Here is a 15,880-nt window from a genome sequence, read left to right as displayed (position 1 = left end):
AGGCTTCCTTTCTTCTTTTGGAGTAAGGTTGCTGAATGATTGCAGCATTCTACAGTCTCAGTGGCTGTATTATTTATATTTGGAACTGACCAAGCCTGATTCATATTACACTTTCAATAAATGTGAAGTGAATTGAATTCCAATAGGAAATAGAAACAAACATTGCCATGGAAGGATTTAGTCCTGTATGACTTGAATGAATATTTTTTCTATCACTTTAGACCTTTGGTTTTTTAATCTACTAATGAGTATGAGAAGTTTGAAGCTGTTTATAAGATTCCTTTCATTTCCAAATTGCAAAAATAACTTGTAAGCTATAAAATTTATTTTAAAATACATAGATTTATTTACATAAAGTATAAACATATTCAAGTGCATCATAAATTTTGATTCTTAGTTTTTTTAAATGCATGTAAATATAGTAGATGATTTCACATTTGTTTCTTTTCCCTATGTGCTACAATAATTGGTAGTTTAGAATGTGGATTCTAATAGAATTCTATTTACATAGTCAATTCATTCATTTTGCTATATTTTATAACTGTTCAACTGTGTTGAGGTCACATATATGAAGCCATATATAAAACCTTTTTGAAGAAAAATTAAAGTAAAATATAATTATGGAAAATTCAGTGACATTGGAAAAAGTAGTTATTAAAATGAAAAGATAAAATACTTGTTCCTCTCATTAAGGCACAACTTAATGATTATGTTTATATTAATTTGCCTAAACAATTAGAGTATTTTAATAAATCATTTTTTAACTTTTATTTAATGAATATAAATTTCCAAGGTACAGCTTATGGGTTACAATGGCTTCCCCCCCCATAACTTCCCTCCCACCCGCAACGCTCCCCTTTCCCTCTCCCTCCCCCCTTCCATTCACATTAAGATTCATTTTCAATTCTCTTTATATACAGAAGATCAGTTTAGCATATATTAAGTAAAGATTTTAACAATTTGCACCCACATAGAAACAGAAAGTGAAAAATACTGTTTGAGTACTAGTTATACCATGAAATCACAATTTACAGCACATTAAGGACAGAGATCCTACATGAGGAGTAAGTGCACAGTGACTCCTGTTGTTGACTTAACAAATTGACACTCTTGTTTATGGCCTCAGTAATCACCCTAGGCTCTTGTCATGAGTTGCCAAGGCTATGGAAGCCTTTTGAGTTCGCCGACTTCAATTTATTCTGACAGGGTCATAGTCAAAGTGGAAGTTCTCTCCTCCCTTCAGAGAAAGGTACCTCCTTCTTTGATGACTCGTTCTTTCCACTGGGATCTCACTCGCAGAGATCTTTCATTTAGTTTTTTTTTTTTTCCAGAGTGTTTTGTTTTGGCTTTCCATGCCTGAAATACTCTCATTGGCTTTCCAGCCAGATCCGCATGCCTTAAGGGCTGATTCTGAGGCCAGAGTGCTGTTTAGGACAACTGCCATTCTATGGGTCTGCTGTGTATCTCACTTCCCATGTTGGATCATTCTCTCCCTTTTTTATTCTGTCAACTAGTATTTGCAGACACTAGTCTTGTTTATGTGCTCCCTTTGGCTCTTAGTCCTATCATTATGATCAATTGTGAACAGAAATTGATCACTTGGACTAGTGAGACGGCATTGGTACATGCCACCTTGATGGGATTGAATTGGAGTCCACTGGTATGTTTCTAACTCTACTGTTTGGGGCAAGTCAGCTTGAGCATGTCCCGAATTGCACATCTCTTCCCTCTCTTATTCCCACTCTTACATTTAACAGCGATCACTTTTCAGTTAAGTTTCAACACTTGAGAATAACTGTGTATTGATTACAGTATTCAACCAAAAGTATTAAGCAGAACAAACAAACAAAATACTAAGAGGGATAACATATTAAGTTGTTCATCAACAGTCAGGGCAAGGGCTGATCAAGTCACCGTTTCTTATAGTGTTCATTTCACTTTAACAGGTATCCTTTTTGGTGCTCAGTTAGTTGTCACTGATCAGGGAGAACATATAGTATTTGTCCTTTTGGGACTGGCTTACTTCACTCAGCATAGTGCTTTCCGAATTCCTAACAGGGATCACTTTTAAGTTAAAATTTAAACACCTAAGAATAATTGTGTGTTAATTACAGAGTTCAACCAATAGTACTAGAACAAAAAAAAAATACTACAATGGATAAAGTATTACATTGTACATCAACAGTCAGGACAAGAGCTGATCAAGTCACTGTTTCTCATAGTGTCCATTTCACTTCATCAGGTTCCCCCTTTGGTGCTCAGTTAGTTGTCGCCGATCAGGGAGAACATATGATATTTGTCCCTTTGGGACTGGCTTAATTCACTCAGCATGGTGTTTTCCAAATTCCTCCATGTTGCTGCAAATGACCGGGTTTCATTGTTTTTGACTGCTGTATAGTATTCTATAGAGTACATGTCCCATAATTTCTTTGTCCAGTCTACTGTTGATGGGCATTTGGGTTGGTTCCAGGTCTTAGCTATTGTGAATTGAGCTGCAATAAACATTAGGGTGCAGCTTGTTTGTTTGCCAATTTCATTTCCTTTGGGTAAATTCCAAGGAGTGGGATGGCTGGGTTGTATGGTAGGGTTATCTTCAGGTTTCTGAGGAATCTCCAGACTGACTTCCATAGTGGCTTAACCAGTTTGCATTCCCACCAACAGTGGGTTAGTGTCCCTTTTTCCCCACATCCTCGCCAGCATCTCTTGTTGGTAGATTTCTGTATGTGAGCCATTCTGACTGGGGCGAGGTGAAACCTCATTGTGGTTTTGATTTGCATTTTCCTGATTGCTAGTGATCCTGAACATTTTTTCATGTGTCTGTTGGCCATTTGGATTTCCTCTTTTTTAAAATGTCTATTGAGGTCCTTGGCCCATCTCTTAAGTGGGTTGTTTGTTTTGATGTTGGGGAGTTTCTTGATCTCTTTGTAGATTCTGGTTATTAACCCTTTATCTGTTGCATAGTTTGCAAATATTTTTTCCCCTTTTGTCGGTTGCCTCTTCACTCTCCTGACTGTTTCTTTTGAAGTACAGAAACTTCTCAATTTGATGCAATCCCAAATCTTAATTTTGGCTTTGACTGTCTGTGCTTCTGGGGTCTTTGCCAAGAAGTCTTTACCAGATTTTAAATATTTCTCTTCTCCTACTAGGTTTGGGTCTGGTTTGCTGCAGATTTTCTAGATTCTTGAGATGCATTGAAAACTCATCTATTTGGTGCCTTTCCAATTTCTTGATGTAGGCACCTATTGATATGAACTTTCCTCTTAACACTGCTTTTGCTGTATCCCATAAGTTTTGGTATGTTGTGCTGTTATCCTCATTTACTTCCAGAAAATTTTTGATTTCTCTTTTAATTTCTTCTATGACCCATTGTTCATTCAGGAGCATGTTGTTCAATCTCCATGCGTTTGCATACTTTCTAGGGTTTCCTGAGTTGCTAATTTCCAGCTTCATTCCTTTATGGTCTGAGAAGCTGCATGGTATGATTCTAATTCTTTTGAATTTGCTGAGACTTGCTTTATGGCCTAGTATGTGGTCAATCCTAGAGAAGGTTCCATGTACTGCTGAGAAGAATGTAAATGCTTTATGTGTAGGATGAAAAGTTCTGTAGATATCTGTTAGATCCATTTGGGCTATAGTGTCGTTTAAATCTACTGTCTCCTTGTTGATATTCTGTCCTGTTGATCTGTCTATTTCTGAAAGTGGGGTATTGAAGTCCCCCAGTACTATTGTATTGGGGTCTAAGTCTCCCTTTAAGTCCCTTAACAAATCTTTTAAATAAACCGGTGTCCTGTAATTAGGTGCATATACATTGATAATCGTTATATCTTCCTGTTGAATTGTTCCCTTAATCATTATATAGTGCCCCTGTTTGTCTCTCCTAACAGTTTTTGTGGTAGTTTATGTTGTCCGATAATAAGATGGCTACGCCCACTCTTTTTTCATTTCTGTTGGCATGGTATATCTTTTTCCAGCCTTTCACTTTCAGTCTGTATGGATCTTCGTTGGAAAGATGTGTTTCTTGTAAGCAGCAAATAGATGGGTTTTGTTCCTTTACGCAATCAGCAAATCGGTGCCTTTTAACTGGACAGTTCAGGCCATTAACATGCAATGTGACTAATGATAAGTGGTAACTTTGCCCTGCCATTTGCCAAAGGTATTTTCTGATATATGCTTTGAACTTCCTGAGATCTTTTGGTGTGAGGTTTCCTTCATTTACCTTCTTTCATATTGATGACCGTGTTTCTGTTTGTAACACATCTTTAAGCATCTTTTGCAGGGCTGGACGAGTGGCGACAAATTCTTTCAATTTCTGTTTGTTGTGAAAGGTCTTTATTTCACCTTCATTCATGAATGAGAGCTTAGCTTAGCTTATAGTGGTCATTTGAAGTTTGAATGATAGAAATTCTGTTTGAGAACAAGTCATCATTGTATTTGGTTCATCATAGCTAGATATTGACATATAAAATTTCAAATAATATTCTGTAAGCATATTCTCTACCATTATAGAACACAGAAGCCTAACTTAGTAATGAACATTCCTTTTATTCATAAACTTGATTAGGATATTCTTACTTTTCAAAGATTTTTTGTCTTCTATTTCTAAAATTTTACATATTTATTTGAAAGGTAGATTTAGAGACATGGAGAGGCAGGGAGACAGGAAGAAAGATCTTCCATCTGCTGGTTCACTCCTCAAATTGTCGCAATGGCTGGAACTTGGCCAATCCGAAGCCAGGAGCCAGCAGCTTCTTCCAGGTCTCCCACGAGGGTGTAGGGGCCCTAGCACTTAAGCTATCTTCTGCTTTCCCAGGCCATAGAAGAGAGCTGGATCAAAAGAGGAGCAGCTGGGACTAGAAATGTTGCTCATATGGGATGCAGGCGCTGCAGGTGGAGGATTAACTTACTGCGTCACAGAGCCAGCCCCTGAATTTCTGTATTCTCAAGAAATTTAACAAATATATAAGTTTGTAAAGTCCAATCAGGGTAAATATATGTATTTTTTAAACATTTATCATCTTTTATGATGAAAACTTCCAAAATCCTATTTTGTGTGTTTTTAAGGAAAAATATATGCTACATGGACAATATCTGTGGTCACCTTTCTGTGCAGTCAAAGCCAAACTTCTTATTTCTATCTATAACCTACGGCACATGAATCAACTTTGCCCATCCCTTCTTGTCCTTTTCCCTTCCTAAACTCTGGTAAGTACCATTATTCTTTTAGCTTCTATGATATCACTTTATTTTGTGTTAAAAATATAGGTGAGATCAATGATACATGTCTTTCTGTGCTTGGCTGATTGCACTTAACATCCATCCATGTTGTTGCAAATGACAAGGTTTTATCCTTTTTTAATGGGTGATTACTACTGCATTGTGTGTATGCACATTTTCTTCATCCATTCAACACTGAATGGATGCTTAGGTTGTTTCCATTTCTTGGCTATTGTGAATAGTGCAATAATAAAAATGGGAAGACAGATGTCTCTTTGCTAGATGGATTTCACTTCCCTGGATATATTCCCAGTGTTGAGATCATGTAATATTTCTATTTTTAGTTTTTGAGGAACCTTCATATTGCTTTCCATACCTGCTGTACAAATTTATATTCCCACCAACAGTGTGCGATAGTTCCATTTTCTCCACATCCTTGGCAACACTTATTATCTTTTTTATAATAGCCAAACTAACTGGAGTAAAGTAGTATCTCACTGGAGTTTTGATTTGTAACTCTGTAATTATTATTGATGTTGATCATTTTTATGTACCTATTGGTTATTTGTATGTCTTCCTTCAAAAAATGTTTGTTTATACCTACTGACCATTTTTAAATTTGGATTATTATTATTTTTTGCAATTCAGTTGATTTCCTTTTATATTCTGGATAGTAACCTTTTGTCAGATGTATAACTTGCAATTTTTAAAAAAAAATTGTGTATTTGAAAGGCAAACTGACCAAAACAAACATGCACGCATGCGCATGTGCGCACACACACACACAGATTGTCTATTTGCTGGTTTACTCCTAAACTGCCCACAATAGTCTCTGCTGGGCCAGGCTGAAGCCAGGAGCCTAGGCTCCATCAGGATCTCCCTCACGGGTTTCAGGAACTAAATTACATCAGGCGTTACTTGTTGCCTCCCACGGTGCACATTAGGAGGAAGTGGGATCTGAAGCAAACCAGGGAATTGAACTAAGGCATCTGACATAGGATGCAGCATTCCAATTGGCATATTAACCGCTATGCCAAATACTTGCCTCTGCAAATATTTTCCCCCATTCTGTAGGTTCTTTTCATTCTGTGGATTGTTTTCTTTGTTGTGCAGAAGCTCTTTAGTTGTATTAAATGCCACTTGTCTATTTTTTTGGTTTGTTTGTTTCTTGTGCTTTAAGGTCTGATCTGAAGAGTCTTGCTTGTTCCAATGTCCTGAACTGTTTTTCCCATTTTTTTTCCTTGTAGCTTTAAACTTTCAATTTTTACATTGAGAACTTTAATTTATTTTGAGTTGATTTTTGCACATGTTGAGAGATAACAGATAGAGTCTAATTTCATTCTTCTGTGTGTGGATATTCAATTTTCCTAGAACCATTTCTTGAATATTCTTTTTCCAGTGAATGTTCTCAGCACCAATTTTGTCAAAAATCAGTTGTCAGTAGATATGTGGGCTTACTTCTAGGGTCTCTATTGTGTTCTATTACTTGTAGGGTCTACAGAATTGTTTTTTATTCCTATAACATGATGCATTAGTTACTACAGCTTTGTAATATATTCTAATATCAGGTAATGTAAAGGCTCTGCCTTTCTTCTTTTTCTTATGACTGCTTTAGCCATTCAAGGTCTTTGTGGTTTCATATAAATTTTAGTAGATTTTTTTCTGGTTTATGTGGAAAATGTTATTGGAATTTTCATAGGGATTACACTGAATAAGTAAATCACTCTGGGTAATATGTAAATTTTAATCGTATTAATTATTCATTCCACCAACATGTTGTGTTTTTCCACTTTTTTTGTGTGTCCACTTCAGTTTATCAATGATTCATTTTTTATTGTGAAGACCTTTTTTTGTTTAGAGATTTATTTATTTCAAAGGCAGTGTTACAGAAAGACATAAGGACAGAAATATTTTATTTGCTGGTTCACTCCCCAAATGGCAACAACCACTGGCGCTGAGCCAAACCAAAGTCAGGAGCCAAGAGATTTAATCCCTTTGGTCAAATTTATTACTTGATATTTTATTATCATTGTTTGTAACTATGGGAAATGGGATTGCTTTATAATAATGCTACTGATTTCTGTACATTAACTCTGTATTCTGAAAATGTGTTAAATTTGTTTATTTTTCCTATTCTAACAACTAGAATTTTGTCTGCAATAGTCCAGGGTGATATTTTCCTTCTGATATCCACTGAGAGCAACGCTTAATGTAGCTATTTAGTGCAAAACTCTAAAAGAGTTATAAATAATAAGAATATTGCTTTTATGAATTGAAAGTTTCTATAGCATAGTATGGAACATCATAATTGAGCATCTGGTATTTTTTTCCAAATCTTCCACACCAGAAACTCGTAAAAACCCTTTAGTTAATACTATGTATTCACTTTGGGAACTCTATGGATTTCCTTTGGCATATTATTAATTTTCTAAAAATATTATTTATATGAAGCCACCCATCATATCATCAAATACCATGTGCTCTTGACAGATTTCTGCTTGCCATATCTCAGCCGCATTTTTCATACTCCCAGCAATCTGAAATACAAGAGTAATTTTAAAAGTACATGGAGACATAGATTTAAATGATATTTATTTTGGTGCAAAACATTTTGAAATCCATGCATACTTTTCTCATAATATGCATTTTCCATGAATTGTTAAGACCCCATCAAATACAGATTCCAAATGTCTTTACACCAAAAACTCCACTTTGTAATTCCATTCCCATGAGCATTTTGAATCCAATTTTAAACCTACACACATTCAGGCAGTGAATGAGTCTATTCTTATGCAGCTGCTCCAAGTTCACTGTCAGTAGATATTTATAAGTAGGTTCTCTTCATCCTGAATTTATACCAGGAATTACCTTGCTTTCTTTGTAGTGTTGAAAGGTATATGTGTTGGTAGATATGTGTTGTTGTAGATGGGAGTTAGTTTGCTCCTTATTTCAGTCATACCCTGGTTAGCAGGATCATAATTGCCATAAAACTTCATGTTTAATTACATTAAAATGTCTTATATGCATGCAGGTTATGTCTGTACATATTGCTGTTTTGACTTTTAAAATCACATTCATTCAGCAGTAAATTTCAGATTTTTGAATCTGTGTTTACTTATATTATAGTTTATCTTGCATAATTCCAGCTCTTAGTATTTAATTATTCAAAACATTTACTTCACTCTTGATAAATATGTGGACAATGTTATCTCAGAATTCTTAACTTAGTCATGTTGATCTAGTATGGATTATGAAATGGGTTTAACCTGATTCATGACATTGGGTTTAAAATGAGTATGGGTCTGAGGCCAGAATTTTTTTTGCCATGCTACATTTATTAAACCTATGAAAAATAGGTACAAATTATACTAACTGTCAATAGTTACCCTCTGCAAGGGAAGCAAATGCTGCTGCCTCATGAACTGTTTTACCTGACATGATGATAGACTTTTACACGTTCGTCTGTGTTCTCTCCCACACCAGAACCATCCTGCCTCCTTCTAGGAAAACTGGTTGAGTTCATTAATTTGGATCTCTTGCCAGAGTTCAACTAGTCTTTTTTTATTTTTTAATATTTTTATTTAATAAATGTGAATTTACAAAGTGCAACTTTTGCATTGTTGTGGCTCCCCCCCACCTCCCTCCCACCCGCAGCCATCCCATCTCCCACTCCCTCTCCCATCCCACTCTTCATCAAGTTTCATTTTCAATTATCTTTATATACTGAAGATCAACTTAGTGTATACTAAGCAAAGATTTCAACAGACTGCACCCACACAACTGCACAAGATATAGAGTACTGTTCAACTAGCAGTTTTATCGTTAACTCTCGTAGTAAAACATATTAAGGACAGAGATCCTACATGGGGAGCATGTGCACAGTGACTCCTGTTGTTGATTTAACGATTGACACTCTTATTTATGACGTCAGTAATCACCCGAGGCTCTTGCCATGAGCTGTCGAGGCTATGGAAGCCCCTTGAGTTCACTAGCTCTGAACTTATTTAGTCAAGGCCATATCACAGTGGAGGTTCCTTCCTCCCTTCAGAGAAAGGTGCTGAGGCCAGAATTGTGGCATAGCAGGTAAAGCTGCTACCTGTAATGTTGGAATCCCTTACGGGTGCTGGTTCATGCCCTGGCTGCACCACTTCCAATTCAGCTCCCTGCTAATGTCCTTGCAAAAGCAGCAGAAGATGGCCCATTGCTTGTACCCCTGCTACCTACATGGGAGACCTGGAAGAAGCTCCTGGCTCTTGGCTTTGGCCTGGCCCTGACCCAGCCATTATGGCCATCTGTGGAGTGAACCAGTAGATGGAAGAACGCTCTCTCTGTCTAACTCTGGCTTTCAAGTAAATAAATAAATCTTTAGAAAGTGAGTATGGGTATATATAATTTGAAAATGCTTGATTTTACATTTTTACTCAAATATTGAAGAATTTTACAATTGTCATGCAGCTTCCTAAGTACCTGGGACCTTGCTTTGGATAAATTGTAGACTACAGATATTAGAATCTTATTTTATTTATTGGCTCTTGCTTCCTTGCAGGAGAATATTACCTAAACAAGTCAAAATACATTCTCTTTCCTGTCGGAAAATGAGAAAGCATATATTAAATACTGAGGCAATCCCTTCTGCCTACCTTCCTCATCCCTATTCTTATACTCAGCTCCTAAAATGCTAGCAGCCAATCCTTAGTCCTCAAGTAGAAGACTAGAAAAATCTTCTTTGTGGAAACTGGCCAATCCTCTAACCAACTGACACAGAGACACTGACATCAGCACTTCTCATCCAGCATTTCAGCAGATCTATAATAATTCAGGTACACCAGTCCAGTCTTCCTGTTAGCATCTCAGCTGCACAAGCAGACCTCAGCAGACTATTAGAAATCTAAAGAAATCCTTTAGTACTAAAGACACGCATTTAAACGAAGGGAAAAAGATAGAAAATGAACTTTCAAGAAGAAAAATTTCAAAATCTGTCCATAATATTGTGTAAAAATATTATTTTTTAAACTTTAATTTAGTAGATATAAATTTCCAAGGTACAGTTTATGGATTACAATGGCTTCCTTCCCCCATAACATCCCACCCACCCACCCACAACCCTCCCATCTCCTGCTCTCTCCCATTCCATTCACATCAAGATTCATTTTCAATTATCTTTATACACAGAAGAGCAATTTAGTATATATTGAGTAAAGATTTCATCAGTTTGCCTCCACATGGAAACCAAATTGCCAAATACTGTTTGAGCACTAGTCATATCATTAATTCACATTGAACTACACATTAAGGACAGAGATCCTACATAGGGAGTAAGTGCACAGTGACTCCTGTTGTTGACTTAACAAATTGACACTCTTGTTTAAGGCGTCAGCAATCTCCCCAGGCTCTAGTCATGAGTTACCAAGGCCATGGAAGCCCCCTGGGCTGGCCAATTTTGATCTTATTTTGACAAGGCCATAGTCAAAGTGGAAGTTCTCTCCTCCCTTCAGAGAAAGGTACCTCCTTCTTTGATGGCCCCATTCTTTCCATTGGGATCTCACTCGCAGAGATCTTTCATTTACATCTTTTTTTTTTTTTTTTTTGCCAGAGTGTCTTGGCTTTCCATGCCTAAAATACTCTCATGGGCTCTTCAGCCAGATCCGAATGCCTCAAGGGCTGATTCCGAGGCCAGAGTGCTGTTTAGGACAACTGCCATTCTATGACTCTGCCGTGTATCCTGCTTCCCATGTTGGACTGTTCTCTCTCTCTTTTTAATTCTATCAGTTAGTATTAGCTGACACTAGTCTTGTTTGTGTGATCCCTCTGATTCTTAGACCTATCATTATGGTCTATTGTGACCTGAAATTGATTACTTGGACTAGTGAGGTGGCATTAGTACATGCAACCTTGATGGGATTTTATTGGAATCCCCTGGCACATTTCTAACTCCACCACTTGGGGCAAGTCAGCTTAAGCATGTCCCAAATTGTACATCCCCTCCCTCTCTTATTCCCACTCTTATATTTAACAGAGATCACTTTTCAGTTAACTTTAAATACCTAAGAATAATTGTGTGTTAACTGCATAGCTTAACCATTCAGGAAAGTGAAGAGGCCACCACAGAATGGGAAAAAATATTTGCAAACTATGCAACAGATATAGGGTTAATAACCAGAATCTACAAAGAGATCAAGAAACTCCACAACATCAAAAAAAAAAAAACAACCCACTTAAGAGATGGGCCAAGGACCTCAATAGACATTTTTCAAAAGAGGAAATCCAAATGGCCAACAGACACATGAAAAAATGTTCAGGATCACTAGAAATCAGGGAAATGCAAATCAAAACCACAATGAGGTTTCACCTCGCCCCAGTCAGAATGGCCCACATTCAGAAATCTACCAACAATAGATGCTGGCGAGGATGTGGGGAAAAAGGGACACTAACCCACTGTTGGTGGGAATGCAAACTGGTCAAGCCACTATGGAAGTCAGTCTGGAGATTCCTCAGAAACCTGAGTATAACCCTACCATTCATCCCAGCCATCCCACTCCTTGGAATTTACCCAAAGGAAATGAAATTGGCAAACAAACAAGCTGCACATTAATGTTTATTGCAGCTCAATTCACAATAGCTAAGACCTGGAACCAACCCAAATGCCCATCAACAGTAGACTGGACAAAGAACTTATGGGACATGTACTCTATAGAATACTATACAGCAGTAAAAGAACAATGAAATCCAGTCATTTGCAACAAAATGGAGGAACCTGGAAAACATCATGTTGAGTGAAATAAGCCAGTCCCAGAGGGACACATACAATATGTTCACCCTGATTGGTGACAACTAACTGAGCATCAAGAAGGAAACCTGATGAAGTGAAATGGACAGTATGAGAAACAATGACTTGATCAGCCCTTATCATCACTGTTGATGTACAATTTAATACTATATCCCTTTTAGTATTTTTGTTTGTTCTACTTAATACCATTGGTTGAGCTGTGTAAAAATATTATTAAAATATATATATATATATCACTATGGTACAGCAGGCTAGATTCTGACACCAGCATCCCATACTAGGGTGCTGGTAAGAGTCTCAACTGCTCTGCTTCTGATTTAGCTCCCTACTAATGTACCTTGGAGGCAACAAGCAGATGATGGTCAAAGTTCATGGGCTCCTGCCATCCATATGGGAGACCTGGGTGGAGTGGGCACTTGGCTTTGGCCTGGCCCAGCTCCAGCCCCAGCCATTGCAGCAATTTAGGGAATAGAACCAGCAGATGCAAGTTTTTCTATCTTGCTCTCTCTCTCTGTCTACTGTCAAATAAATAATAATTTTTAATAAAAATTATAATAGGCCAAAAAAGAATTCAGAATAAATAAAGTTCTTCAAAACAGTTTGGATATACAGCCAAAGGAATCTCCCAGCAGTGGAATAAAATGGCAAAGAGACGTAAGCTGGAAAAAAAAGATAAGATTAAACAATTTGTCCGACAGAAGGCAAACATGTGAATCACAGGAATCATAGAAAGTCAAGAGAAAAAGAAGGTAAGAAGTCATCAGTTATGACATCAGAAAATTTCCAGAACTCTTGAGCATGAATTTCCAGATTAAAAAAAAACATTAACGATGGTCATGGAACTCTTCATAATGACACTGGAAGATAAAAGAATGGATCAGGGCCAGTGTTATGATGCAGTGGGTTAAGCTGCCTACAATGTTGGCATCCCATATGGGTACCAGTTTGTGTCCACTTCCTATCCAACTCCCTGCTAACATGCCTGGGATAACAATTGAAGATGGTCCAAATTCTTGGGCCCCTGCATTTACATGGCAGACTTGGGTGGGGTTCCAGGCTCCAGGCTTAGGCTTGGTCCAGCCTCAGCCATTGCAGCCATGTGGGGATTGAATCAGCTTATGGATGATGTCTCTCTCTCTCTCTCTCTCTCCTCTCTCTCTCTCTCTGTCTGTCTCTCTCCCTCCCCCTCTCTGTAACTCAAACTTTCAAGTAAATAAATAAATCTTTTTAAAAAATGTGCTCACACAGGGGAGCAGATGTTTAGCCTACTGCTTAAAATGCTTCATGCTACAGATTAAAATGCCTGTGATCAATTCTTAGCTCTTGCTCCTGACTCCAGCTTTCCACCCATGCAAACCCTGGGAGATAGTGGTGATGGATCAAATAATTGAGCTCCTGCCACCTGAGAAAGAGATCTAGATTGTATTCCTAGCTCCTGCCTCTGGCCCCAGCCCAGTCCTGGTTGTTACAGGCACTTGGTGAGTGAACCAGTGAATGGCAGCTCTGTCTATCTCTGTTTCTCTCTCTATCCTTCTGCCTTTCATATAAACAAATAAATATTTTTTTAAAAAAATACATTTATAAAAATGACTAGACAGTGACATTAGGTAACATTAATCTACTCAAGATTTAAATTGCACTTTCAGGGAAAGCTTATTTGTGCTTCTTTTAAAAAAGAATATTTCTATATGCAAGTTAATGGGCAAACTTCATTCATTTGGAATGCTGAGGTTGAATATGTTTTCAGCCATTTTACCTAATAAGGTAAACCATTCAGATTGGGTTATGTAAACTAAGTTTGGAGAGTGATCAGATTAGGTTCATGGTGCCAGAAGACTCTCAAACCACAAGCAAACGCTTGCAATCATCAATAATATGTTACATAGCCAGGATGAAGTGTGATCAGGATATGTTTTTCACTCCATAAGAGAAATATGTAGCACAGACTTAAAATTGCAGTGTTTCATCAGAGCTCCCAACTGCCAAAGACTACATAAACTGTTTCTGTAACAAAGCTATAATTTCTGCTATGGTCAACTAATAATGGATGTATGTTATTAAACCTTCAATTGCTTTTGTGGATTGGAGGTAAAATTTGACACAGTTTTAAGAGTAACTTCTGAAATTTGTTTCTCTTTGGTAGAAAGGTTCATTTTGTATTTTTTTGGGATGTTTATAACAGATCATTTTTTTTCTTTTTTTAACTTTTATTTAGTAAATATAAATTTCCAAAGTACAGTTTATGGATTACAATGACTTTTTCCCTCCCCATAACTTCCCTCCCACTCGCACTCCTCCTATCTCCCGCTCCCTCTCCCATTCCATTCACATCAAGATTCATTTTCAATTATCTTTATATACAGAAGATTGATTTAGCATATATTAAGTAAAGATTTCTTCAGTTTGCACTCACACGGAACATAAAGTGTAAAACACTGTGTGAGTACTAGTTATAGCATTAATTCACATTGAACAACACATTAAGGACAGAGATCCCACATGAGGAGTAAGTACACAGTGACTCCTGTTGTTGACTTAACTATTTGACACTCTTGTTTATGGCGTCAGTAGTCTCCTTAGGTTCTAGTCAAGAGTTTCCAAGGCTATGGAAGCCGCTTGAGTTCACTGACTTCAATCTTATTCAGACAAGGTCATAGTCAAAGTGGAAGTTCTCTCCTCCCTTCAGAGAAAGGTACCTCCTTCTTTGATGGCCCGTTCTTTCTACTGGGGTCTCACTCGCAGAGATCTTTCATTTAGGTGGTGTTTTTTTTTTTTTTTTTTGCCAGAGTGTCTTGGCTTTCTATGCCTAAAATACTCTCATGGGTATTTCAGTTGGATCCGCATGCCTTAAGGGCTGATTCTGAGGACAGAGTGCTGTTTAGGACATCTGCCATTCTATGAGTCTGCTATGTATCCCGCTTCCCATGTTGAATCATTCTCTCCTTTTTTATTCTATCAGTTAGTATTCGCAGACACTAGTCTTGTTTGTGTGATCCCTTTGACTCTTAGACCTATCAGTGTGATCAATTGTGCAGTGAAATTGATCACTTGGACTAGTGAGATGGCATTGGTGCATGCCACCTTGATGGGATTGTAGTGGTATCCCCTGGCACAATTCTAACTCCACCATTTGGGGCAAGTCCGATTGAGCATGTTTCTATTTCTTATTTTTGGCACTTTTTAGGACAGGCTATATTTCCATCATTATTTTGCTTCAAGACTCATTTCATACAGGCATTGCTATGGCACATATTTTAGAAATTATATCTTCTAAGTAGAAAATTTCATATTGAAAATGAAGATCTGTTGCAAGTTCCCATTACAAGTTATAAGAAAAAACAGGTATGTTCCACTTTCATTTTAACAAAGAATAAAAACCATGTGATTATCTCAATCAATGCGGAGAAGGTATTTGATAAAATATAACATCCTTTCATGATGAAAATCTTAAGCCAATTGAGTATGAGTATAGAAAGAACATATTTCCACACAAACAAGGTAATATATGACAAACTATGACAAACCTACAGCCAGCATCATATTGAATGGGGAAAAGCTAGAAGCATTTCTGCCCAGATATGGAACCAGACAGAGATGCCCATTCTCACCATTACTTTTCAATATAGTTCTGGATGTTTTAACCGGAGCCATTAGATAAGAACTAAAAACCAAAGGGATATAAATTGAAAAGAAGGAAGTCAAATTATCCCTGTTTGCAATGACATGATCCTATGTATAGGGGGACCAAAAGACTCACTAAGAGACTATTGGAACTCATAGAAGGGTTTGGTAAAGCTTCAGGATATTAAATCAACACAAAAAACTCAATAGCATTTGGATATACAAGAAATGCCATGGCTGACAAAGAACTTTTGAGTC

This window comes from Oryctolagus cuniculus, chromosome 5 (assembly GCF_051225735.1).
Source record: "Oryctolagus cuniculus isolate XC-2025 breed Fujian yellow rabbit chromosome 5, ASM5122573v1, whole genome shotgun sequence".
Taxonomy (NCBI): domain Eukaryota; kingdom Metazoa; phylum Chordata; class Mammalia; order Lagomorpha; family Leporidae; genus Oryctolagus; species Oryctolagus cuniculus.
The sequence above is the reverse complement of the archived record's forward strand: the minus strand, read 5'-3'. Positions refer to the sequence as shown.